The 27,889-nt window shown below is 45.3% G+C and overlaps 1 long non-coding RNA gene across 1 annotated transcript; it reads right to left on the bottom strand.

Annotated features, from left to right (window-relative positions):
• Positions 1-21,352: 21,352 nt before the first annotated feature.
• LOC147113913 (uncharacterized) lies at positions 21,353-26,891 on the bottom strand. The gene is made up of 2 exons (XR_015079307.1): positions 26,758-26,891; positions 21,353-23,251 (listed from the first exon to the last, which is right to left on the bottom strand). It is a non-coding gene; the product is annotated as an uncharacterized LOC147113913 (long non-coding RNA).
• Between the last annotated feature and the right edge of the window lie 998 nt (positions 26,892-27,889).

Below are 27,889 nucleotides of genomic sequence, written 5' to 3'. Positions count from 1 at the left end.
CCCAACAAAGACTTTACTCCCTATCTCTAACGGAGAAAAGAAGGTACTCACCCAGACAAATCCACAACCGCGCCCTTACCGCATCTGCGGACTCCACCCAACTGAAGAATCTTCACAGATTCTAAGGCTGAGACCACGTGGCAATGGCAGGCCCCAAAGGACACAAAGAGCGAACCCCAAAACGCAACCGGCTTAATTGACAGGATTCGAACTGTCAAGAAACCCTTATTGGTGAGCATAATCCCTGGCCCCTTATAGTACAATTTAGTCAGATATTGGGGTTGGGACAAGGGTAGGGGGATTATTAATGTGATTTTTCCCTCGTTGTGCCGTGTGTTCCCCATTCTTAATTAAGTGTAGTTTTATATGCCTGAAACTATTCCAGTAATTTTCAGTGTTTTAATTTTATTGCGCCTTTAATAAAATACAGTTTTCTTGCACCAAACCAGTTGTCTACTCCAATTCTGTATCGCCGCCTGTACCTAAGCCCAGTGTTTAGAACCCAGGGGTGTGGGAGCGATTCGAACCAATCAAAACAGTCAGGGGAAAGCTGACGGCGGACACCAAAACCCCTACACCTATGAACAGTAAAGCCAACTTACTGAATGTTGGAAGAAAATCACCCAAATTAGAATTTAACGTAGACTCAGTCTACAAACGATTGAAGCACATAACTAGTCAATTATAAATTTGATGACTTTTAAGATCATGCAACATATAACTGGGATTTCATTAAAATGGCAGGTGTGCTAGGGAGTCACAGGGGTTCATCAATGAAGGATAGACTGGTTCTGTGAATTTGGCATTAAATGAATGTTATTGTGACAATCTCTGCTTCATAGTCCAGGTACACCCAAATCCTGCTGGAAATTGTATGTGTTGATATGCGAGTCTCTTTTTAATCATGATCGGCCGATAGCTGATTGCTGTGATTATAAATACATCAGGACTTTGAGTTTTGCCCAAAGGAAACTGACATTGTTTCCCTTTCTTTCTATATTTTTATATGTGATTTCTATCATCCACCCTGTAAAGTCACCAAATATCACCTCCCAGTAATGGCATCCTGATGAGAAGCTCTGAGAACACAGAATCTGTTTACAAGAATCAAATCTTTAGGGATGTTCTAAGTACAGCTGCCTCTGTTGAACAAATGTTGCTATCTTAGACCCGCTAACAGGTTCAGGCTAGGGCAAGCAATGTTTGGATCCAGTGTTAGCATTCAGCCATCTGAACCAAAAACATTGATGTTCTATTTCTAAAATAGAAGTTTTGAAATTGTCTTGAATTAGTTACTATAAATGCTAATGGAACTCTACACGAGTGATGAGCAAAACCTGTAGTAAATTATTATACATAGAACAGTGTAGAATAATATAAGTAACACGTTTCAGCTTTATGATTTCTCTATTTGATCAGAAATACAAGCTGTAAGATGAGATCATCGCTGAACTGAATTAAAACCCTGAAGTGACCCAATAGACATTTAACTTTAACTGATGATGTTCTCTAAAAGTAGATTCCCCTGTACATGCATGATGTCAATGTTGTTGATCTTCATTTAAAAACAAATGTAACCATCTATAATTATTAACATTTAGCAAATAGTATTCAATTATTGATATATCCCATCTCCCAACACTTTCTATTTATTTTGGAATTGTCTGAACTATTTACTGGCTTTTACAAATTGATACAAATGCTCTCAGATGCTAAAGGCAACCAATGATGCTGCCTGTTGATTTTCTAGTTCACCTGGATTTCATGCATTATGCATATGTTTAGTCTTATTATGTTAAGCTCACTTTCTATCAAGGCAAACACTGCTGTATTCATGCATGGCTTTCACTATATTCGCACCATTGTCTATGACAATCATATTAACTGTCAAATCATTGAAATGAAATGAATTCACGTACCCTCCAAAAGCTCTGCTGAATTTATATCCTGACAGCTCGGATCTTAGCCTGCCAAATAATGACATTTGAGTGCCAATTTATGATAATTACCAATGTTTCAAACTGGTCTGGTCAGCATGCAGAACAGATGTTAGGAATTTTAAAATGTTTAAGTGTGAATAAAAATTCAGTCACAGCCTGGTTAGAAACAATAGGACTTATAGAGCATTTAATTACACTTAAACCTTTTTAATCTTGATGTGTTAGAAGATAAATTGGGAATGACACTGTAAAGCATTAGAACATGAAGCTAGAACAGTTTTATAGGCTACAGTATCTGTTTAAAGCTGCAGAAATTAAAATCATCATTATTGTTCTTAGAACTGAATTATAAGCCATTACACCATAATCTGTGGTGTCTGTCTGAGGCCAGCCACTGACTCTTTGCTTACAAAATGTGGATACAGTAGTGTTGTGGCTCTGTTCCTGGACTAGTAATCCAGAGAACGTGTGTTCAAATCCCACCATAGCAGTTTGAAAATTTGAATTCAGTTTCTCACAATTTTTCTCTCCTTCCCATCTCCTGAGGATGCTTACTGTTTGCTGAGTTGTGATTCCAGGGATATTCATTACCCTCTGGTACCTTGCCCAAGTGGTCATTATTCATGTGTGAATCTTGACTGACTGGTGGCAAGTTTATTCAACTATTGAAACATGGTATAGGAGGAGTGGAGTCTGATGTTGTCCTCCTCTGAAGTCCACATATGTGTATTTCCAGCAGGGGCTGCTGGATAGTGAGCAACAGCAAGATTTCTGATTAATTGTTCTTGTCCCTAACACAGTGGTTCTGATGGCAATTGTAATATTCCTACTACTACTTTAGCTGAGATCAGCTAACTTATCGCTAACTAGATAAATGCAAAAGCAGTTCTGATGAAGGGTCATCGACCTGAAACATTGGCCCAGAAATTCGGGTCCCAACGTGTGAGTACGGACGGAGTACTCACACGTGGACCCGATGGAAGTGCTGGAATCTTGCATGCACTACGCATGCGTGGGAAACCAGCACTTCCGATCCTCTGAACCAAGGGGTTCAGAGGTCGAACGCATGCGCGTGGGAGTCTGCGCGTGCGCGTTGAACTTCCTTTTTTTTACAGGTTTTAACGTGCGGGTAATTCTGTACATTTTAGAAATGTAAAAAGCAGCCGTAAGGACTTCATTTTCAAAGGTAAGTGGTCAATTAATTTAAAATTAAAACATTTTTTCCACAGGTTTTTTACTTTTAAATACTTTAAAGCAAGGTAAGGTTATTTTTAGCCCCGTTTTTTCAGAAAATTATTTTTTTCAAAAATTTAAATTTTTGTTTAAAATAGTTATTTAATGTCATTTATAGTTTATTTACAAAGAGTGATGTTTTTAAAAAATTTATTTGAAGGTAAAGTACAGTTTTACAGCCTCAGCATTTATACGTTTTGACAGGTCTATCTGTCAAGACTTATGAATGGAGCATTCCCTGCTCCGATTGGCTGCCTGTTGCTCACGTGATCCCAGGGGACGCATCGCACTAACTACGCCCCGGGACACGCCAGCATAGCGCGCCGGCCTCTGGGACAGGCCTCGGAGAGGAATTCCACGCAGGCCAAGTGGTCAACTGCTGGCGCGCTAGGTAAGTGTAGGTCGGGGGCTTGCACTCGCGGGAAGCCCCCGACCCGAATTTCTGGGCCATTAACTCTGTTTCTCTCTCTACAGATGCTGCCTGACCTGCTGAGTAGTCCCAGCATTTTCTGTTTTTAACTAGATAAATGCATTGAGCCTTTAGGGTGCTCATCCTTCTTGTTCTTATCACAAAATAATTTCCAATAAACCACTCTGATTTGCCACTACATCTTACATTTTAGGAGCCAGTACTAATTAGATGAATACATAGGGTGGCATGTTGCAGCTTCAGTGCTTGTTTCGTGAAACAATTGGATGTGGGTTTGCCCCAGTTATTTGCTACGTGGTGAGTTCCTGATTTCAGTTATGCCATGGGGGAGATGCTGACCAGAAACCAGACACATCTCCACATGAAGGGAGGAATTGTTGGAGGACTAGTCATGTCAAGTGTTTCAGTACGCCTCAGAGGACCTGGTAATGGAACAGCATTAGTAGGATTTTGGGGACAAATTACCTGTCTTCCATGATTAGCTATCATGGATTAAACATAAAGGGCTGGAAATTCATTAAAGCCCAGGAATGGGCAGTATCATTAGAAAAGTTGGAGAATTAATGCCAGGCGCTAATGCTTTAGACTGCATGCAAAATTCGCCCTCACTGCTCAAAGAAATGATTGGCGTACTAATTCAAGTTTTTAAGCCCAAGCTCATTGGCGTTACACTCAAAGGGTGGACCAATATCGAGTGCAGTCTAATCGCAAGTCAGATTGCCACAGGCTTTTTTCAGTACTTAAAGGGGAGGTTCATTGATGCTGCAGAACCTCAGTCTCAGCACTGCTGGCTGTGCAGCTGCCTCAGCAAGCCAGAGGCCTGAAGCAGCTGTACTCATGGCAGATCCATGCCCCAGGGAGAGAGCCCGCAGCTTCTGCAATGAAGCATTGAAGGCGTTAGTGTTTGCTGTGGAGAGACGGAGGGCGGTGCTCTAGCCGGCAAGTGACAGGAGGCCCTCACCACAAGTCTTCCGAACCAAGTGGTGGGAGATAGCACAGCATATCTCAGGCAGCACTGTGGTCTCCAGGACACACATACAGTGCAGGAAGAAATTTAACGACCTCACTCGGGTGGTCAGGGTGAGTGAATACTTCAACAAATGCTACATACCACCATCTGAACCACAGTCTTCAAACACTGCCCAAAGCACCACATCCCAGCACTTACCCACCAACAATCTCCACCTACCAACACTCACACCCACATCTCACACCTTGCACACAATGACAGCTATTCAACTATGGCAGGCACATCACCCAAACACATTGCTCCACACTCACTCACACACTTTCCTTTCTCAAGCAGGCCATGGTGTCTCACAGCAGGAGGGAGCAGGAGTGCACAGGCAGGGGACAAGCTGACACCCAACCACTGTAAAATAGAGTGCTGCAGATTATTGGGTGACAGATGATGGGTGCCATGGTCACCGGCGATGTTGAACCCCTTGGGGGCAACAACGGTATGTTTCTCCCTGCTCCTTCTTCTCACATCCCACTTCCCCTCACCCCACAAGCGTTTCGCACTTTTCAGCTAATCATGCTGTATGCATACATTTCTCCTTTCCTGCCTTCCTTCCCTCACCTTAACCCGACTCTTGTGCCTTTATGCTTTCAGATACCTGAGCAGCCTGTCCCTGAGGGCACCGTAGAGAGTGAGGTGGGGGAAGAGGCGGAGGATGAACACACCGCATCACTGCAAGTCTCACCCGCAGGCATAAGCTCAGATACTGGCACTACGCGTTCTTTAGAGGCTAGTATAGTAGCGGGATCTGCACAGGGTGAGGCACCGGGGACGAGTGGGCTGCAGCAAGGCCAGGGGGAAAGGGTAGTTCAGGGCCAGCTCCCCGGAGGGCGAGTTCCCGCGCGAGTTCTGCTGCACAGAACTCAGATGAGGACCTCGATGGGGAGGCATTTAGAAGAAGGGTGATGGGCATGCACACTGAGATGATAGGTGCAATGGCAAGGGTGCCCGAGAGCCTCTCGGCAATGATAAGGAGCGTGGAGGAGTCCGCCGCCAACATTGCACAAGGCTCTGTGCACACCATGAAGCCCATCATTTCCAGTCTACAAAGGATGATAAACTCCCAGAGAGACCGTGGTGACCCAGACCTGATGCCACGTGTGATGGGTGATTTGGCAGCTTCTATTGCAGCACAGGCAGAAGTGATGCAACGTCTTAGTGCTGTAATGCAATCTATGCTTGGTTGCATCCAATCTCACACTACTCTCATGCAGTCTCAGCTTGATGCCATGCAAGCTCTGACTGCTGCCATCATGGCTGGGCTACCACCGTCCACCAGGGCTTTCACAGTGTTGCATCAGGTCAGCAATCGGTGCTCCAACAGATTGCTAGGGATGCTGAGGTGCTGCCACGGGGGAGTGGTAGTGGGTCAGTGGAGCAGAAAGCTGCTGTCCTCTCTCAGGATGACAGCATTCCTGCTCCCACCACTGACACTCTGCCATCCAGCCAGCCCAGACTGCTGCCGCCCATGCTGAGGTGGTGCAGTCTACAGCCGGGCCTTCTAGGCCCAGAGCTGGTCGAGGGCGTCCTGCAAGGCCAACTGAAGTGTCCCGCACGGAAACTCAGCAGCCTTCCACCAGCCGTGCTGCAGCCACTGGGCCAACACTTCATAGGAGCACTAGAGTAGGCAAAGGCACAGTCACAACAGGCACTAAGGGATTGCACAAGGGTGAATAGTTAATATTTTTGGTGTAAATATGTGTTGATTGATCTTTGATAAATGTATTAATTCAGTTTGAATTATTTTGTGGTGTGCCTCATTTCAGCTTTGTGCTGTGATATGGCCTGCGACATGGATGGAATGATGGAGATGTGGTCAGCACCAGAGATCTGGGGTTTAATTCATTCGAACCGCAGTCTGATGAGGCGGTCATAGACCGCCCTTCCGGAAGACTGATTGAGTGGCTACCTCCTCCCTCGCTGCTGTTCCTCCTCCTCCTCATCCTCTTCCTCCTCCTCCACTCTCTCTTCTTCCTCCTGAGGTCATCCCGCAATCCCTGGAAGCAAGGGCTTGGCCCTCATGATGGCCAACCTGTGAAGCACGCAGCAGACCACCATGAAATGGGACGCCTGCTCAGCCGAGTACTGGAGGACTCCTCCCGAGCGGTTATAAGAACATAAGAAATAGGAGCAGGAATAGGCCATTCGGTCAAGGCAGTAGAACCGTTGCTTCAGCAGGCTGATGGTCTGCTCGATGATGTTCCTGGTGGCAGCATAGCTCTCATTATATTAGTGCTGGGCAGGAGTATTTGGGTTGAGGAGGGGAGTCATGAGCTGGGTGGAGAACGGATACCCCTCATCTCCAAGCAGCCAGCCACGAGCTTGACATGGTGGCTGGAAGAGTGCTGGTACACCAGTCTAGCGCAGGATAAAGGCATTGTGGCTGCTGCCAGGATAACGGCATTGACATTGAGGTTTAGCTGTCTGTGGTCGCACACCAACTGCACATTAAGTGAGTGCTAGCCTTTGCAGTTACAGAAGACCTCAGGTTTGTTATGCGGTGCCCGCAAAGCCATGTGGGTGCAGTCAATGGCGCCCTGCACCATGGGGAATCCCGCTATCCTGGCAAAGCCAAATGCATGCTCGTACTGCTTCTCTCTAGTGATGGGGAAGGAAATGTAAACCTTTCTCCTACTGTAGGGAGCCTCTGTGACTTCCCAGATGCAGCGATGGACAGCGAACTGTGAGATGTTCACTATATCTCCTGTTGGAGACCGGAAAGATCCGCTGGTGAAGAAACTTAGGGCGACGGTGATCTTGACTGCCACTGAGAGAGTCGTTGTCACCCTGATCTGAGACTGGAGGTCTAGTTGCAGGAGATGGCAGAGTTCTGTGACCACCTCCTTGGTGAAGCAGAGCCTTCTAATACACAGTTCCTCGCTTAATTGGAGGTAGGAGAAGTGCTCTCAGAATACCTTCAGAGTGTAAGGCCTTCTGTTGAGAGTACTGATGGCCCTCCTCCTCTCTCTGTGCACATGTTCCAGTCTTTCTCGCTGCCTCCGCCGTAGATCCTGGAGGACAAGGTCAACTGCCAGTACAGCCCCAATTAATGTAGCCAAGTGTAGCAGTTTGATTTTTTTAAGAATAAAGGTAGCTACTCTTTAGTTGCCACAAAACTCCTGATACTAAATAACCTTAAAATTACAGACTGTTGGACTATGTAAAACTGACAAGAAAGCACTGAAACTCCACTAACCTACTGCTGCGACTCATTGCTGATGGTCTCTTTAAATAACATCCCTGGAGCCGGCTTCCTGGTGCTTCACGCCAGCTCTCCTTGTCGCTGTTTACTTCAGGCCCTAAGGTAGATGGCAACAATTAATTTCACAGATCGGGTGCTCAGTGAGTTGGCGTTGAGGCTCCCGACGATAAATGTTAGTGTCAGCGCTGCAAGGGGGCGGGATTTGGCATGCGGTGCTGGATTCGCCTCGCTCCGGCGATAATGCTCTAGTGCCCTGTTAGCATCATCTGCTGGCACTAATGGGAGGCGCTAAGGTACCAAATTTTTCCTCCAAAATCTTACAATTGTGGGTATAAAGGAAAAATAAACTATTACTAGGTTACATTTAATACTTGGAATCAAGAAAACATAATGGGGCAGTAATTCCTCCCCAAACGTGTGAGTACGGAAGGGGTACTCACGCGTCTGGCCGGAGGAAATGCCGGTTTTCAGCATGCACAGCGCATGCGCTGAAAACCAGCATTTCCTCTCCTCTAACCCAAGAGTTGAAGAGGCTAGCACGTGCGCTGTAGGGGGCAGCGCGTGCGTCTTGGATTTCCTCTGTTTCGGGGGATTTGCGCATGTCTAAAGTCCTCCGGTCTTTACGCTTGTAAAAAGCACACGTAAGTATTTATTTTTACAGGTAAGTGGTGTTTTAGTGTAATTTAGAATTTTTTTCCCACAGGTTTATTATTTTAAAGAATCTACAATAAGGTAAGTTTAGTTTTAGACCCTTTTTATTAAAAATTTATTTTTTCAAAAAAAAAATGATTGTTTGAATTATTTTTTAAAACTTATTTATACTTAATTTAATGATTGGGATGTTTTTTTAAAATTTTTATTTAAAGTTTAAATAGTGTTTTGGGCCCCCGTAGTTTTCATGAGTTTGACAGTTCTTACTCTCAAACTCATGAATGAACCTTCCCCTCCCCTGATTGGTTGTACAGTGCTCACCTGATCCCAGCCGGCACATCGCACTAACTACGCCGCTGGATCAGGTGAGCACTGCGCGCTGACATCTGAACTGGGCCTGTGACAGGAAATGCAAACAGGCCCAGGCTTCAGATGTCAGTGCGCAGGGTGAGTGCAGATCGGGGGCTTGCACGCGCAGCAAGCCCCCGACACCAAGTTCTGGGCAAATAATAATGTTTAATTTAATGTGCCGTTTCCTTTAGTTCAAATATGTGAAGATATTAGAAATGACAATGAATTTAAAACATGTCAGATTCTAATTCAACTTCAAAAGTGACTTCTCCAACATTGAACATGTTATGGAAAAGATTCTGGTGTTGACCATCTTTATGTTCAAACATACATCTAGAAACTCTGTCCTTGAACATTAATCTGTAATTCAACAATATAAAATATTCTTAATTTCTTTCATTTCTTGTCATACTTTTTAATTCTTTCAAAAGTAAAGAATGTGGAAAGCATGCTTTGTGTGTGCATCCACAAGTACAGATTGCCTCTTTGGAAGCTCATTATTGTTTATCTCACATAAATCAGCTAGTGTGAGCTGTAAGTGTAATTTCCAAAACAAGTAGGGCCTATTATCGAAGGGCACCAGCACTTGGAATTTGAAAAGTTATTTGGTTAAAAGCTGTATAACTTTAATACTGACAGAGATAGAGTTCAGCTCAGGCTCACAAAATAGTTTTTGTCAGCCTCTATAAATCAGATAATACACAAAGGCCCAGAAATTCAGGTCCCCACGGGTGAGTACGCACGGGGTACTCACCCGTAGGCCCAATGGAAGTGCCGGTTTCGTGCATGCACTGCGCATGTGTGGGAAGCCGGAACTTCCGTTCCCTTAAAGGAAAGGGTTCAGAGGTCGAACGCGTACGCCTGAGAGGCAGCGCGTGCGCATGGAACTAACGTTTTTTTTGCAGGTTTCTCCGGGAGGGTAAGTCTCCAGGAGTTACACATGTAAAAAGCAGGCGCAAGGCCTGCTTTTAACAAGGTAAGTGGTGAATTAATTAAAGTTAAAACATTTTTTCCACAGGTTTATTACTTTTAAATACTCTAAAGAAAGGTAAGTTTATTTTTAGCTCCATTAGAAAAGCAATTAATTTTTTCAAAAGTTTAAATTATTGTTTAAAATAGTTATTTTATGTAATTTATAGTTATTTTAAAAATGTGATTTAAAAAAAAAATGTATTTGAAGTTTTAGTGATGTTTTGGGGCTTATAGTATTTATAGGTTTGACAGCTCTTCTTGTCAAACTTATGAATGAAGCGTTCCCTGCTACTATTGGCTCTCCATGGCCCACGTGATCCCAGGGGACGCATCGAACTAACTGCACTCCTGGGATATGCAAGCACTGCGCGCCGGCAGTTGGAGGAGTCCCAGGGTCGGAATCTCACGTGGGCCCACAGCTCAACGGCCGACGCGCTAGGTAAGTGCAGGTTGGAGGCTTGCACCCGCGGGAAGCCTCCGACCCGAATTTCTGGGCCAATATCTCCAGGGTCTAACATTAATTGAATCAGTGCAATTTACATTTGGTGACTTGCTCATGGAAATTTTCATTTGTATTATTTTTAGTTCAAATTTCTAACAGAAAATTAATATATGCTAGTAGATCTCCCATGGCTTTGCTCCTGACTAATCGAGGATACAGACTGGGGAATTAAAAGCAGGGAGGCTAATGGAGCATGGGAAAGGGAATAGAGCAGTTGGGAAGGGAGTGTAATACTAGGCTAGGGATTGAAATAGTTGGGCAAAGTACCAGCGGAATGGGGCATAAGGCCTGAGTTAAAATAGGGATGAAGCAAGATTGTTTTTCCTATTATGTGAGAACTGGAAGCTGCAAAATTTGGGGACTTAAGTGGATGGAAGTGTTTCTTGGAATGAGACTGGGAAAGGAGGCATTCTAGAACTGTGGGGCCGGGTAGAGGCTTTCCTGTGGCTGAGGCTAGAAGCAAAAATATTCTTAGTGATGAAACTAGGAGTGGAGGTGTTCTTGAGGCTGAAAAAAAGGAGTGACAGTTTTCTTAGGGCTGAGGCTGAGGATGAGATTAAAGGTGTACCTGGGGCTAAGGCTGGAAGCAGGCATGTTCTTGGGGCTGAGCATGGGATGGAGGCTAGTAAGAATGGCAAATATGAGGCTTTACAAAATATAGATCTTTGGGAATCCAGGCCACGACCCAGACCTGAACTCCCAGATACGCCCCACATCTGCTGATCGACAGTCTTCTCTCACTTGGTATTTTGGCTGGCACTCATTTTTTTACCAGTCCAGGGACATTGGAACTCACAGCATGGGAGTTGCCCCCCTCAACCTCATATTCTGGTGTCTTTGCTTGGGTTGGGTGAAGACACTGGAAGGGCTGTAGGTTTTTTGAGCCCTTATTTTTAGCACTATGATCTTGGATTATTGATGAAGTAAGATGGCAGCAGAATTTTCAAAGAATATTTTGAGTAATTTCGTTAGCTTCCTTTCACTTCCTTGGTAGTTGTTTTAAGAACATAAGAAATAGGAGCAGGAGTAGGCCATTTGGCCCCTCGAGCCTGCTTCGCCATTCAATAAGATCATGGCTGATCTTCTACTTCAACTCCACTTTCCTGCACTATCCCCATATCCCTTGATTTCGTTAATATCCAAAAATCTATCGATCCCTGTCTTGAATATACTCAACGACTGAGCCTCCACAGCCCTCTGGGGTAGAGAATTCCAAAGATTCACCACCCTCTGAGTGAAGAAATTTCTCCTCATCTCAGTCTTAAATGGCCAGCCCCTTATTCTGAGACTGTGAGCCCTGGTTCTAGACTCCCCAGCCAGGGGAAACATCCTCCCTGCATCTATCCTGTCAAGCCCTGTAAGAATTTTGTATGTTCCAATGAGATCACCTCTCATTCTTCTAAACTCTGGAGAATATAGGCCTAGTCTACTCAATCTCTCCTCATAGGACAACCCCGCTATCCCAGGAATCAGTCTAGTGAACCTTTGTTGCACTCACTCTATGGCAAGTACATCCTTCCATAGGTAAGGAGATCAAAACTGTACACAATACTCCAGGTGTGGTCTCACCCAGGCCCTATATAATTGCAGTAAGACGTCTTTACTCTTATACTCAAATCCTCTTGTAATAAAGACCAACATACCATTTGCTTTGCTAATCGCTTGCTGTACCTGCATGTTAAACATAGAAACATAGAAGATAGGAGCAGGAGTAGGCCATTCGGCCCTTTGAGCCTGCTCCGCCATTCAATGAGATCATGGCTGATCATCCAAATTCAGTACCCTGTCCCTGCCTTCTCCCCATATCCCTTGATCCTTTTAGCCTCAAGAAATATATCCAACTCTTTCTTGAATATATTTAATGAACTGGCTTCCACCGCCCTCTGTGGCAGAGAATTCCACAGGTTCATCGCTCTCTGGGTGAAGAAATTCCTCCTCATTTCAGTCCTAAATGGCTTACCCCTTATCCTTAGACTATGACCCCTGGTTCTGGACTTCCCGGCCATCAGAAACATCCTTTCTGCATCTAGTCTGTCCAGGCCTGACAGAATTTTATAGGTTTCGATGAGATCCCCTCTCAATCTTCTAAACTCCAGTGAGTATAAGCCCAATTGACACAATCTCTCCTCATACGTCATTCCTGCCATCCCAGGTATCAGCCTGGTGAATCTTCGCTGCACTCCTTCCATGGCAAGAACGTCCTTCCTCAGGTAAGGTGACCAAAACTGCACACAATACTTGTAGTGTATGTACTTTGCAGAAGGAACTATATTCTGCAGCCCCTGTATACTGCAGTACCAGTAGTGACCACCCCTGTATATAAGCCTGTGTAGTAACATTTGCATAGTAGTTCCAGGTTGCCTCCATTCAGTAAAGACCTGTTATAACCAATTCCTGCAGTCCGTGTCTCAATTATACACGGACATAATACTGGCGACGAGCAGATACGAACTTACCTACAGTCTGCACCACCTCATGGGGATCCATCCCTGAAGCGAAGTTATCAGAGGTCGAGGCCAGAAGGAAGAAAGAAACAGAAGAAACGGGCGTCGACCGTGGGCATCCGCCTCTGAGTCAGCGGAGTTGAAGATTTGCAGGAGAGGCTGTCGAGAGCGGGGCTTGGTTATCCTGTCGATGGTGCTTCAGCTAATCGGGCTGGTGGCAGGTAGTACACTGATCCTTCCTGGGCTGCGGCGGTCTAGAGCTCGAGCGGGTGGCTTTGCAACGGGGCCGAGCAGTGTTGTTGGGAAGAGGAGAGAGAGAGAGGGTGGAGCACACAGCCGGTGCTACGAAGCCGGGCAGCGTACAGACCCGAGAAGAGGGAGGCAAGAGTCCCGCAGGGTTGTTCCGACGACGGGGAAATAATAAAAATTAAACGCGCAAAAAGCCGCGAGGAGCTGCAGTTGCCACGGGAACCGCGGAGAGCGGCATTAGCAGCAGCGCAGGGGGAAGTGCGCGAAGACCATAGGGCGTCGCCATCAAGGCATAAAACGCCAGCAACAGCGCTAGCAACAGCGGAGAAGACAGAAAGCGCGGGAGGCGCCATCTTAATCCAGCGGGGAAGAAGGCAAAGCGCGGGAGGTGCCATTTTGTTCAATCGGGGAAGAAGGCAAAGCGCGGGAGGCGCCATCTTAGATTTCCAAGATGCCGAAGACTGGCAACATCACTGCCTTCGATAATGCAATAGAAGACTGGACCACGTATGTGGAAAGAGTCGAGGTATATTGTGAGGCAAACGAAGAAGCTGATGAGAAAAAGGCATCGGTACTGCTAAATTTAATGGGCGCAAGAACGTACGGCCTATTGCGGGACCTGATTACTCCAGCCAAACCGAAGGCGAAGAGTTTTAACGAAATTGTTGCTATCCTACAGGAACACCTAAATCCTACACCGCTGCTGATAGCAGAAAGATTTAAATTCCACAGGAGAAATCAGCATAAAGATGAGATAAATGCTGATTACCTTACGGAAGTATGCAAGCTATCAAAGCACTGCCAGTTCGGAGCAGGACTGGCAGATACCTTACGGGACAAATTTGTCTGTGGACTCCTGAGTGAAGGAACCCAGAAGAGGTTACTCTCAGAGAAAGAGCTGACGCTAGGTAAGGCTTTCAGCTTGGCAGTATCGTACGAAGCAGCAACAAGGGGAGCTGTGGAAATACAGCAAAAGCCACAGGAATACGGCACCCACGAAATGACACGGGGATTTGCAAAATGTTATCGCTGCGGCAGAACAACCCATGACCAGAAGGACTGCTGGTCCAAGGACAAAATATGCAGGCAATGCGGAAAGATGGGACACATTGCACGAGTTTGCAGGTCTGGGAAGAAGACCAACAACAACAAAAAGGCTACTAAGGAACCGTACAGGAAAATACAAAAGATGACGGACAGTAGTTCCGAAGACCAGATGAGCGATAGTGAATCCGGGAACAAGAGACTAAGCTGTCTCAAACTTCACAACATAATCGCAAAAGAGGATCACCGAACCATTTGGGTCACCCTCACGATAGCAGGGTCCCAAGTCAAAATGGAATTGGATACAGGATCACGCTAACCGTCATGAATCGACGAGACTACGAGCGGCTATTCTCACACATACCCTTGAAAGAGACATCCATTGTCTTGAAGACGTATACGGGGCAAAAAGTATACCCCAGAGGAAAAATAAGGGTGCCTGTCGAATACAACGGCAAGGAAATACAGAAATTGTATCTGTACATACTGCAAGATGGTGGACCACCGTTATTGGGACGTGAATGGATCAGAAAGATAAGTTTAGACTGGCACTCCATTCAGGCACTGACGGTGGCTGGTAAAAAGGATGACGATGTCACTCCTGGACGATTGTCAACAATCTTAGCTAACGCCAAAGAGGCATTTCAACAAGAACTGGGAACTCTTAAAGGCGTAACCGCCTCGATAAAAATAGAAGAGAATGCAATTCCCAAGTTTTTCAAAGCAAGACCGGTACCATATGCAATTCGCCCAGCCGTCGAGGCAGAGCTGGAGAATCTGAAGAATGCAGGCGTGTTATCCAAGGTAGACTGGAGCGAGTGGGCGACACCCATCGTTCCTGTCATGAAGAAAACGTTAAACAATAAGTCTGAGGAGCCAAGGAAGGTTCGCATCTGTGGGGACTTCAAGGTGACGGTGAACCCAGTCCTTCACACAGTACAATATTCTCTTCCAAGGATAGAAGATATCTTCGCCTCACTATCTGGAGAGAAGTGTTTTACAAAAATTGACCTAGCACAAGCATATTTGCAGATGGAGGTTGAAGAATCCTCCAGGAAGTATCTCACGATAAACACTCACAAAGGTCTTTATCAGTATAATCGACTTGTATTCGGAGTAGCATCAGCTCCGGCGATATGGCAAAGAGCGATGGAACAAGTCCTGCAAGGAATTCCGGGGACTCAATGTTACTTGGACGACATCCTAGTGACAGGTGAAGATGACAGTGAACACCTTGCCAACCTAGAGCAGGTGCTCACTAGACTACGTGAACATGGGCTACGGGCCAATCGCCCCAAGTGCGAGTTTTTTAAGAAACAGATATCGTATTGTGGCCACGTGATTGATGAAGAGGGGTTACATAAGTCCCCTGACAAAATTGAAGCGGTAGTTAAGGCTCCAGCGCCTGAAAATGTGTCGCAACTGAGGTCATTCCTCGGATTGGTGAATTACTACCATAAGTTTTTGCTGAATTTGTCCACAATTCTGCACCCACTGAACGCCCTACTACAAATGGGAGTAGCATGGAACTGGAGCGATGAATGTAAGCGGGCCTTTCAGAAGAGTAAGGACCTAATCACTTCAAGAGAAGTATTGGCTCCCTACAACCCATCACTACCGATAAGACTGGTGTGTGATGCGTCTCCCTACGGCATTGGGGCGGTACTGTCACATAAATTCCTTGATGGTTCAGAGAGGCCGATAGCTTTTGCATCACGCTCGTTAACTTCAGCCGAGCGTAACTACGCCCAGATTGACAGAGAGGCCCTCAGCCTGGTGTGGGGGGTGAAGAAGTTCAATCACTACCTGCACGGTCAGAAATTTACTCTACTTACTGATCATCAACCTCTTGTCTCCATTTTCAACATCTCAGAAGGGCGTACCGATAATGACAGCACAACGGCTACAGAGGTGGTCCCTTTTCCTAGGGGCATGTAGGGGGTTTCTCTTGCTCTTTCTGGTCTCCTACCAGGCTTCGTGCAATAATTACCCTTGAGTGGTTCGACCCACTCTCCCCTACGGTTCTAGACCTTGGACTTAGGTGCAGGGAACTGTAGTGCAGAGAAAGACTCAATAGACCAGGTTGAATAGCACGAAATGGAGGCTTTTATTGTTAAACAGTTTGCAGCATTATAAAATACATGTCATAAGCACAAATCAGAGCGACTACAAGCATGCACATATCTATAAACTTGATTCCATGGAAATGGGAAACACACGGCACATCGAAAAAGGGGAAACACATTACGATTACCCTTACCCTCTCCCTCCCCTAGACCTAAACTAAGTTTCGACTTGAGGAACTCGGGATCATGCTCACCACTTTCAGATTCGCAAAAGAGGGGGTTCGCAGCCTTTTTGGCACAGCTTTCCGTCGTCACGTGGATTTGGAAACTTCTGGTGCAGCTTGTTTTTCTCTCTCTCTCAGGCGATGAGGCAGTGGACACAGCCTCGATGAGCGCTCGTCAAGGATGGATCAGTTAAAGCTGTTGTGGATTTGGATACATGGGGGGAGTCTCTGCCACCGATGTGATGCTGAATAACTGGATGCACATGGGAGAGTTCGTTTATTTCTCTTTCCCGCCTGGCTTAGGCTTTTCCAGAGGGTGTCTTCTCCTTCGGCCGGAGGTCGTCGATGATCTCCTGACAAAAGTACCCGGGCCACCCTCCTTCGTCTTCCCATCGTGGTTGAGCCTTGCCTGGCCGAGCTGGCTTCCCAGCCAAAAGTCTTCCCGTCGTCACCGAAGTTACGAATTGTACCGAAGAAGTGAATCGTCCTACGAATGAATCGTAGCCGTCGAGGTGAAGCGCCTTACGAAATCGCAATCGTACTGATGGACTTTTTCAATCCATAGTTATACCCTTTTGGGACAGTCTTATCTCCCGCCAGATCATAGTCCAGTCTTTGTAATATTTTTGGCGGGCAGAAATCTCTGCAGGGGCGCTTTGTCTTGTAACGGGAGCCGGTGATAGCTTAACTGGCCTTCCTGGCCGATAATGTCTTTTACTTTGTCACCGTAACTCGGTTCGCATATTGATCGGTCTGGAGATTTCCCTTGATGGCTGTTAAACGGTTTTTCCTTTGTACATTCACAGAATCACAGAATCACAGAATCTACAGTGCAGATAGAGGCCATTTCGGCCCATCGAGCCTGCACCGACACATATCCCGCCCTATCCCTGTAACCCCACGTATTTAACCCCCTAACACTAAGGGTCAATTTATCATAGCCAAATCAACCTAACCTGCACATCTTTGGACTGTGGGAGGAAACCGGAGCACCCGGAGAAAACCCACGCAGACACAGGGAGAATGTGCAAACTCCACACAGACATTAAATGGGTTTAAGTGTTCGTTCATTGTCCGCCCATATCTTGATGGGCCCCATCCTGTTGCCTGAAACTGTCTTGTACTTAGAATCCAATTGAATATGTATGCCCATTTACCTGCGTTTCGGTTTCCCGATACTGGCTTTCGCGGGCTTACTATTCTCAATCCACAAGCCTGTCTGGCTTGCAGTAACAGAAATCAAATGGTCCAAGAAACTGATCACGAGGTCCGGCGGCCATTTTGTATGCCCTTTTATCAAAGGTTTTATCTGTACAAGCTTCTTTTGGTCAATAAAGCTGTATTATTAATCCTGTTATCTTGTGTGATTATATAATGAAAATTTTCGAATCTTACAGTCCCCCCTGTGATACTGATAGCTTGCTTACAGTATCAATAATCCTTGGTGAGCAAATTTTTCCCGATTCCTCACGTCCAAACATTCCCGGTAATTAACTATCCATGACCCCCATGACACATGCAGTTCCCATTTCAGAAAATTACCTTGTGTACAATTGGACAATCATAGGCAGTATTACCTTAAACTATAACACATTAATCTTTCAGATGTGAAGGGGCCCAATGCTCCTTGCACCACCTGCATACACCTTTTGTTAGTCAGAAAAAACAAAACATCACCAACGGCTATAACATTACAATATTCACACACTTAAATCATGCAGTGGCTGAAATCTAAGAATGGAGGGACGTTTTAACTTTTAATACTAGCTGCTTACACTGGGGTGTCCTCTTCCCCCACATACATAGCGTTCTCTCCATTCCCCTGTGTTCTCGTGCCTCTGGAGGCATTTGCCTCTCTTGCAATGCACGAACAATAAAAATATTACAATTAAAACCTGACACACTACTAGGATGTGGGATGCTATTCTAATCCAGGCCGGGATCTCTATATTGGTGAACAGGTCCCACCATGGTGGGGTGACTATATCCAATATGTCTTTTCCTATCTCTATTGTCTTCTGCTCCAGTGTGTAAAAATGTTTCTGTGAAACTATAACGGCTTTTAAAATCTCGGTGAGGTATTCGGGGAGAGGGGGAATGACATAACCAAAATGCGTGACGAATCGCTGAAAGTCCGTGAAATTCTCTTTTACAGTGAGGTGAACGGTGGAGGGTGCAGGAATGGGGACAATCCGTTGTTGTGCCACTTGAACTTCAGCCCTGGGTTTGAAACAGAAACTGCTGTCACTGACCGGACACCACTCGTGCTGTCCATGACGGTAGTGAGGCGCTGCAGTGGTGACACAGTATGTCCCACCTCCGATATATGCCACCTGCGGGGGCACATGGTCCTTCGCCATTGCCTCCATGGTGCAATTTATCGGCTTCACGCTAGCGGCTCTGAACCCGCACTGTGGCTTCAAAAAGGCATTCAAATGCTGGGGGCACAGGATGATGTGTGCTCCCCGGCTACGACACCCCGAGAGGTCGGTGCCTGTCATCGTACGCTCCCATCTGATGACATAAGGCGGGACCACTGCGTAACGAATGTGCGCACCCCTCTGAATGACTCCAATGTTCTCCACCCTGTATACCGGGGCGGGCCTTGCTGCGGGACCCAACACCGGCATCCTTATTACGATTCCCATGATAGTGTGATTCGAGCGTCCGCAGTCCACTGGGACTGGGTACGCCTCTGCAGCTAGTCTGAGCTGGCACGAACTTAATACGTTCTCGAAAGGGTGGAGCGCTTGCAAGTGCTTGTTGCTGATCCAGGACGGGACCAAACCTTGTTTTAAATCCTCCAGATTAGTGCGGCCCTCGCCCAGTAACCACGCCCCGTATAGCACACAAGCCTCGTTCTGCGCAGCCTGATCGGACGCATTCCGATTCTCCTTAATGAGCGCATTTACTGTCCTAGCGTGCTTCTCCAGCTCAGCAATTATTTCCTTTAAGTGTAGTGTCATGGCTTGGTCTTCATGCAGCTCAGAACCCACTACCTTATTTTCGCTTGTCAGTATGTTCCTCAACTGGGTTTTTAAACCATTGATCTGTGTCTGCAGCTCCACGTTGTCTAGAGCGTTGACAACAGACGTTCCGGTGTTAAAAGCAGTGAAAATGTCATTTACAGTACCCCTTCTTTGCCTCCCTATCCGATCCAAAACTTCCTGTGGTGTGGTGTATAATTTGGCCTTGTCGATGTCGGCAAAGTCAAACTCGTAAAATTGTCTGAACATTCGGGTTAACAGTACCTGGTACAACTGTTCCGTCTCCCTGGGACACCACTCCGACAATCGTACCTCAGTGAGGTTTAAAATCACTGAGGCCACCGCGTAGTGTACCCCTTGGTACAGCACCTGACCGGTGGGTACCAACACTAACCCGTTCCCGGGTCCCTTTGTGGTGGTGGGGCACCCTTCCTTCTGGGCTAGTGCTACCGGGATCGTGGGCAGGGGCTTGCGTGGGCGGGTGATGAGTTCAGTGGCGTTTACCGGAATCGGGGAGTATGGGGCTCCGCACGCCCGAGTGCTGACATCCCATCTCATCCCCTTTCCTTCGTCCTGCCACTGCTTCTGGAAAAAGATGGATACGCCCTTGGGGCAGACGCGTTTCGAACCCCACATACAGACATATATTCCTTCATCTGGTTCCCACCATTTGTCCCAACACACACGTAATTGTCCGTGAGTCCCCGTAATTGTCCGATGGGTATTGTTACCCAGTCGCTCCCACTCGATAGTAGAGTTTTTCATGTCCTTTCCCAGCTTTCGCAGCCACCACCATCGACTTAGTGGTACGTTCCCATTACACACCAAACAGATCTTCTTTCCTACGGTAACGCTGACTCTGGGTGCAAGGATCCTCACCCGAGGGCACGATAATGAAGTCTCTTGGTAGGCGAAACCGAAATTGCTGGAGTATTCCGTAGAATTGGTCCCCAGCCATCCTGGCCATCTCCCTTGGTGGAAGTAGGTGGCGGTTTCCTCAACCTCTCGCTTCCCCGTCCCATCCGTCGCGATGGGGGCTGTGTCCCCGGAACACCCGAATACGATGACGTCCTTGGTGCGGCCCCGGTAGGCCAGCCCGCACCCGATCACCGCGATCCCTACGAGAATCCTTTCCATTGTATCCCTGGTTTCTGTAATCGACAAGATGATGTAGCCAGGCTCCCAACAGGTGCTGGCTTAATTAAACGGACGCGCGGGTCCCTTGACCCCGCTTCCAAACAACCACACATACTGGGCAGACTTTGAAAACTATCCTTTAAACATCCCGTCATCTTAAACTAACATTAAAATTACTTAACTTATCATTACCTAACACCTATGTACAGCGCCACCTGTAGAAGTGCCTTACTTCTTAGCTCTGGGTAATGACTCAATACACACTTGGATTCGTCAGACGGACAGGCCTTTTATTTAACTTGCAAGGGGAATCAGTACCTCCACTCAAGGGGTGAGGCTACTATTCCAATGATACAGTGTAAACGTTCTATATTTATACAGTGTAACAAACAAGTTTGATTGAAATCCCTTTGTTCCTCTATCAGGATACATTTTAGATTAATCATCAGGTAGAAATAACATATTGACAGAAGGATCCTGGACACATAAGTCAACCGTTAATCTATAACAGGGCATGAATCGTGTAACCGGAGGTCCTCTTTAATCATATATAAGGGAGGCAAGCTTTGCTTTCGGTCACAAGTTATCAGGTCATTGGTACCATTAGGTGGGCAGGCATCTGTTCTTGGCTGTAGTTCGAGTACGTGCAATAGCTCTAGTTACACATCGACACTTGCCCAGTGTCAAGTCTGAAAACTTTTACCCAGCAAGCACTTGAAATTAACCCCTTATATCATGTAGATTTCCTCATTCCCCCCTTTTGTCCTTTCTAAGGACAATCTATTTCGCTAAGTTTAAAAAAAACTCTACATCAAAGGTCTCACCCTTAATATCCTCATATTCAGACATCATTGGTACTGGAGGAGTTGACGCTAATAAGGAAAGGACTTTTGTACACAATAATTTTATATCATCACAATTGCGATAAAAGCTTCCAAAATTTGCTTTCCCAATGCTCCTCCCCATCCTGAAATCCAATCCCACACGGACCATGGTTCAGGTTGACGTAGTTTCTCTACGGCCTTCTTTATGTGGTTTACCAGATTGGTGATATTTTCTGAGCTATCTGGGATATAGGTGCAACATTCGGTTTTTATGATTGCACATGTGCCCCCTTCTTTTGCCAACAAATAGTCCAGAGCCATGCGGTTTTGTAAGGCAACAGTGCGCAAAGCCACCATTTCTGCGTTTACATCACTAAGAGCATCTGCAGTATCATTGGCTATTTGTTCCAACACTGCTGCCATGTTTATAGATTCTCTTGTTAACTTCCCTGTTCCATACCAGGGAAATGTTTCTGTAATGGCTCGTTTTGCTCGTGTCCCAGGGTGGCTATCCAAAGATGAAATGTGATGTATATAAGGCACTACATATCCCAAATAACATGACCCAGTCCAATTTTGTGGTAACCAGGGGTATGCTCTATGCCCACAGATGAAATAGGTGTTATTATAGGCTTCAAATTTGTTCCATATCTGGTGCATCATTCCTATTCCGTATTCTCCTTTCCAGATTTTTTTGCTAGTCAAATTTTGTACTGTGGACAGATTCCACCATCCCCAATAAGGCCATTCGATTGCACCTGGTGGTTTAGTAGTAGTTTTAGTCAAAGTGTAGTTACATTTGCACTCACTCCATCCAACCATCAATCCTTCTCCATTGTCGTTTACAAGACAGACTTCTCCTTTTGTTTTATTTATGGTTCCCATTGACGTAACTAATAGACTCTCTGGATTCCTTCGATTATCATATAGGGGATGAAACCACCCTTCAAGTTTTATAAGGTTGTATCCTGCATCTTTCCATTCATTTTCCAACTGATCTGGGTTTAAACTATTTTGGGTCTGAAATGTACTGGCTGCCTCCTTATTCCAGGTGGTATTAGACTGTAATAACCACCCTACCATCTCTTCTATCTCGAAGGGAATGGGCCTTAGAGGTATTCCACCCTCTGCATGCACAGGGATGTGGCTGCATATCCAGCATTTGGCAAGGTTCTGTTTTTTAGCATACAGATAGCTCATGTATACAAAGGTATTAACTTGATGATAGTTATGCTTATTTAACAGTCTTCTACTTCTCCCTCCTTGTTTCCTAGCGGTCCTATTAATTTTTCTTTTCTGAGTAATTGATGTTGAAACGAGGGGTTGTGTAAAAGGATTATCACAAAACATTAACTTAGCTGTCAGGGCCAGTCCTCCTCTTGAATTACCATTGCAGAAAACCCCTCCGTTCGCAGTTTTGTCACTTGGTAATACAGTATCAGGGCATGTGACCCACAGCTTATCAAGCCTCTGTCCACTATCTTCTTCTACTATCTTACCCTGTCTTACCCTAAGATTTAGGGGTTGATACGGGGGTACCTGCATAGTATGGTCCTGAAGCTGAACTTTCATGGTCTCATTATAGCATATAACATAAAAGAGATTTTTGGTTAAAAGTACACATTCTTCTATACATAGTTTGCCTTTCAGAGGATCTGGGTAAATCCATATGGCAGTTTCAATTATCGTTAACAAAAGGAACAATCTCATCAGAGTCCAAATCCAGTTCATCTTGGTAGTGTATTGTCTTCAACTGATGCCTTCTTACAATGGGACGCGTGTATCCATGTTGGTCGCTCCTTTACTTTTACAGCGGTGTTTGTGGTCAGGAGTACTTGGAAGGGTCCCTCAAATCTGGGTTGAAGGCCATTCTTTCGCTTGAAGATTTTTATGTAGACGTTATCTACTGGCTCGAAAGTATGGCACTTTCCTTCAGCGGGATCGACCTGGGCTTCCTTCACCTGTTGATGGAAACTAGAAATACATTTGGTTAGTGCAATGCAATAACTCAACATATCTTCCTCCATTTTATGAATGTCCATTTATTTAGCTGTTAAAGGTGCCGAAAAGGGCAATCTTTGTGGTCTTCCCATGACGATCTCGTGAGGCGACAATCCTGTAGTTCTGTTGGTAGCAGACCGCATTGTCATTAAAGCTATGGGTAACAAATCAACCCATTTAAGTTCAGTTTCTTTACACAGTTTTGCAAGCTTGTTTTTCAGCATCCCGTTATATCTTTCCACTAGTCCAGCCGACTGTGGATGATAACTGCAATGGAGGTGCTGGTTAATCTGTAAGGCTTTGCATAGTTCCTTAATCACTGTTCCCATAAAATGGGACCCATTGTCACTTGACAGTTTTGCTGGTATCCCAAAGCGCGGTACAATGTCCTTCAATAAACATTTAGCAACAGTAGTAGCGTCATTCTTTCTACAAGGAAACGCTTCAATCCATCTTGAAAACATATCAATAATAACTAATATATATTTAAAGCTCATACATACAGGTAATTCAATAAAATCCATTTGTAAGTGTACAAAAGGGCCCATGGGGTTTGGGTGGGATGCGGGCTGTACCTTCTTTATTTTCCCTGCATTTATGGTCTGGCAGATAGTACAATTTTCACATATTTGTTTTGCCAACTTTGAGATTCCTGGTGCATACCAGGTCTTGAGGATATAGTCCGCCATCCCCCCTTTGCCCGCATGGGTGAATTTATGAACACATCGGGCAATTGGTGATAGTAATGATTTGGGTGCCACCATGCGGCCGTCATGATGAACCCATAAGCCGTCAGTGTTTTTAAAACAATGATTAACAACCCATTCCTTTACTTCATCAGAACTGGCCCTATCTTGATGGGTCAGCACATCATCTAAGGACGGGGGCTGCGGTATCTCTGGCTTTTCCCTAACAGGGAAGGCTGAAACTTGTCGTTCAGTACTTGATATAGCTACTGACTTAGCAGCGCTATCTGCAGCAGCGTTTCCAAGCGCAACCTTGTCCAAATGCCCCGTGTGCGCTTGGCACTTAATAATTGCAATCTGTTTACGTCTCTGAATAGCTAGTAAAAGATTTTTCACTTCTTGTGCATTTTTAATCTGGGTTCCCGAGGAAGTCAGGTAACCGCGAATTTTCCAAATTTGTCATGCTCATGTATTCATTGTCTACAATAGCCAGTCATTCTTAGAAAATGCTTCATTTCTCTTTTAGTTTTTGGCAACGATGTGTTGCAAACAACCTTTATTCTATCCGGCGTTAACTCCCTGTTTTAACAATGATTCCATCACTGGCTCAATTCCTTTTTCTGCTTTCTCTGACAATGGATACTGTGACCTTTTGGGTAATGGTGCAGCTGGATTAATTTTAACTTTATAGGGCTGTGCAGTCTAATAGTTAGGAGGTATTTTAAATCTTGTCCTGTTTTGTCATAGCAGGCCGTGCAGTGCAATTTTGAATGCCATTTCCCTAGTTTCAGGGATTCCTGGTATTGTTTTATGGAGCTTGTCCCCACGCTCCTAACAGACTGACGAGTTTGGGACTCAAACTTGGGTCGGCAATTTCCCATGCGTAAAGAACAGGGTGTTTTATTTCTGTTACTGGGTACGCATATGCCTTATCTACTTGGATTTCTACCGTTACTCCTGATGGGGAGCAAATGATTGTAGCATTCATTTTGCACAGCAAGTCTCTTGCACATAAATTCATAGAGACATCTCCTGATAACAGAAAGGAGTGTTCTTCCTCAAATTCTTCTACTTTTACTGTGGGGGGAGTCGATTGATTCAAGCATTGTAGTATTCCAGCCAATCCAGCTATTGGGGTCTTTTTCCCATTAATAGGCATTCCTTCAGAATATCCTTTCCCTAACACCGAAAAGGTTGCTCCTGTATCTACTAAAATGACATAGGTCTCCCAGCTATTTGCATTTTAATTTCAGGTTTGCTGCGTGAATTTAAAGAAACAACGGGCATTTGGTGGTCTGTGGCGCCTGGGGCTGCTGGTGTCAGTCAGTAATTCTGATCTCTATTTCTCCTAAATCCCTGTCCGTTTGTAGGGTAACCTCCTGACTGGTCCGAAAAAGGGTTATGGACAGTGAAATTAGGACCTTTATTCTCTAACGGAGGTCCATTATTGGAGGTTTGGTTCTGACAATTTTTCGCAGGGCATTGGTTTGCCCAATGTCCGGGTTGTCCGCAATTGTAACAATTACCAGATCGTCCATACCCTCTTATTCTACCACGTCTTCCTCTATATTCCCCTCTATTCATCCTTCTATAGTTACCTTGTTATCCTACCATAATAGAGGAGAAAGGTGTTTCTTCAGGGTAATTTTTTTTTTTTTTTCTGACTCAACAAACATAGAGGCAGTCTTTTTATCTGGCTGTTCTCTATTTCTCTCTTGTCCGTTAAACATTTCTCGAGGCAAGTAATTCTTTCTATGTTAAATGACTATCTGAGGGAAAGGGTCTAGTCTTATTTACAGTCCATTTGGACCAATTTGGTAGGTGATCAATGGATGATTGACCAGTTCTTTAACATAAAGGCTGCTGGCGTGCCTTTCTCGGGTGGCTTACTGGTGCTAGCACCCATTTTAGCAGCTTAAATGGTTCACTTAAAACAATCTAAACTCCCGTGACAATCCATGATCTGCGTTGTACGCCCCTACAGATCAGATTAATAAACTATACATACGTATAAAACTCGAGGGTTCTCAACCCTCGTGGAAGGTATTTCTAACTGGGGAAAATACTGAATCCACAATAGCTTAGTGGATCATGTAAAAGACATCACTATTTTCTCAACCATACATTCCGCCGCGGGACTCACTTCCCCGGCTTGGGTCTTTTCCAACCCCTTCTGCAGTTTTTTTTTCAGCTTAAATATTTTAGTTAAAACATACAACAATTCCGTAACACTCTATGATCTGCGTGGGACGCCTCTACAGATCAGACATGACTAAACATTAATACATATAACAATAAACAATAAACAATACACTTGTTAAACAACAACCAAAGTGTTACTAAATCCCCAACCTATGCAGCCTTACTGGACAAAGCTGCAAAGTTGATTGATAATAACAAGTAGTTAAATACTCACTCTCATAAACATTAAACATTGACACTGTGTTTCAGACATCCGCCCACTCTTCTCTCTTTTTTTTACCCTATTCCCTTTAGCCAAATCTTTAGCAAAAAGGGCCTTCAATTTGTCCCAGCTAACTTCAAGCTCTTCTCTCCTTCTACCCTACTCCCTTTAGCCAAATCTTTAGCAAAAAGGGCCTTCAATTTGTCCCAGCTAACTTCAAGCTGGAACCTTGCTAGTTCAATTTCCAGTAAATCGCTAGCTCCTTAGTTAATCAAATTCCTGACTTAACCTTCTCTCTCAGCAAGCTGGAACCTTGCTAGTTCAATTTCCAATAAATCGCTAGCTCCTTAGTTAATCAAATTCCTGACTTAACCTTCTCTCTCTGGTACCTTTATTTCAGCGCTTCCTACAGTCCTTTTCTGCACGATCCTGTTCGCGGGGCGTCAGCGCCTCATGGCTGGTCCTCTGTTCCGTTTCTGAAAGGGAAGCAGTCACAACGGCAGTTTAACCCCCGAACCTTGTGAGTCAATTACCCGATGGCAGTGCTGTCCAATGGAATAAACAGACTGTGCGCAGCTATGCTTATGGCAGGGAAAGTCCCAAAAATGTGGCAAAACACCACCTTCGGCCGATGGGATTTTCCCAACCGAGCAACGTACTCGGCGTCTGTTAACTCACCAATTGGTACAGCAAGCCATCTCGGTGGAACCTCCAAATTGTAGAAGTGCCTTACTTCTTAGCTCTGGGTAATGACTCAATACACACTTGGATTCGTCAGACGGACAGGCCTTTTATTTAACTTGCAAGGGGAATCAGTACCTCCACTCAAGGGGTGAGGCTACTATTCCAATGATACAGTGTAAACGTTCTATATTTATACAGTGTAACAAACAAGTTTGATTGAAATCCCTTTGTTCCTCTATCAGGATACATTTTAGATTAATCATCAGGTAGAAATAACATATTGACAGAAGGATCCTGGACACATAAGTCAACCGTTAATCTATAACAGGGCATGAATCGTGTAACCGGAGGTCCTCTTTAATCATATATAAGGGAGGCAAGCTTTGCTTTCGGTCACAAGTTATCAGGTCATTGGTACCATTAGGTGGGCAGGCATCTGTTCTTGGCTGTAGTTCGAGTACGTGCAATAGCTCTAGTTACACATCGACACTTGCCCAGTGTCAAGTCTGAAAACTTTTACCCAGCAAGCACTTGAAATTAACCCCTTATATCATGTAGATTTCCTCACACCCTCCTTCGGGCGGCCTACCTAATTCCTGTGAGGGCTGCAGCGTGCCGCTTCCTGTGGCGGGGCTGCACTGACCTTTTGCTTTGATCCCCCGCAGCCTGTCGCTGCTGGATGGGAATCGTGCCTTTCTCGGGCTGCTCTGTATCGAGGTTGGGGAAGATAGGGAGAGTTGGACCATTGCCTTCTGGGCTGGGGCGTTCGGGTCGACCTACGAGGGGCTGCCTTGGGTGAGGCTCCCAGGCCTGACGGACCGGGGGTTGGGACTTTCA

This window comes from Somniosus microcephalus, chromosome 8, assembly GCF_052327205.1.
Source record: "Somniosus microcephalus isolate GS21.2 chromosome 8, FLI_Smic_1.0, whole genome shotgun sequence".
Lineage (NCBI taxonomy): Eukaryota > Metazoa > Chordata > Chondrichthyes > Squaliformes > Somniosidae > Somniosus > Somniosus microcephalus.
The sequence above is the reverse complement of the archived record's forward strand: the minus strand, read 5'-3'. Positions and strand labels throughout refer to the sequence as shown.